Source organism: Euprymna scolopes, chromosome 38 (assembly GCF_053919585.1).
Source record: "Euprymna scolopes isolate OS-2025 chromosome 38, ASM5391958v1, whole genome shotgun sequence".
NCBI lineage: Eukaryota > Metazoa > Mollusca > Cephalopoda > Sepiida > Sepiolidae > Euprymna > Euprymna scolopes.
The window spans coordinates 82,755,915-82,756,275 of NC_136519.1; the positions used below are offsets into that span (position 1 = coordinate 82,755,915).

Sequence of the window (361 nt, forward strand, 5' to 3'; positions counted from 1 at the left end):
TTTTCATATGTAATATATTTTTCATATGTAATATATTTTTATATGCAATATATTTTTCATATGTAATATATTTTTCATATGTAATATATTTTTCATATGTAATATATTTTTATATGTAATATATTGCTGCTGGACATTCTGTGGATGTTCAGTGTGAATGGAGACTCCGCGATATTATTGCAGCCATTTTCTTTTTAACTGTAAAAGTTTTTATTTAAGTAATCGTGTTAATGTAGTGTCAGAATATATTTAACCAAATATATTCTGACACTACATTAACCAGATTACTTAAGGTTTATCTACAATATCCTCATAGAAGTTTGTGACATTTTTCCATTTTATGGACGCCCGGTGCAAACGG

The 361-nt window shown here is 26.3% G+C and overlaps 1 pseudogene; it reads right to left on the reverse strand.

Annotated features, from left to right (window-relative positions):
* Window positions 1-227: 227 nt before the first annotated feature.
* LOC145263471 (U2 spliceosomal RNA) overlaps window positions 228-361 on the reverse strand; it is a 219-nt pseudogene continuing 85 nt past the window's right edge.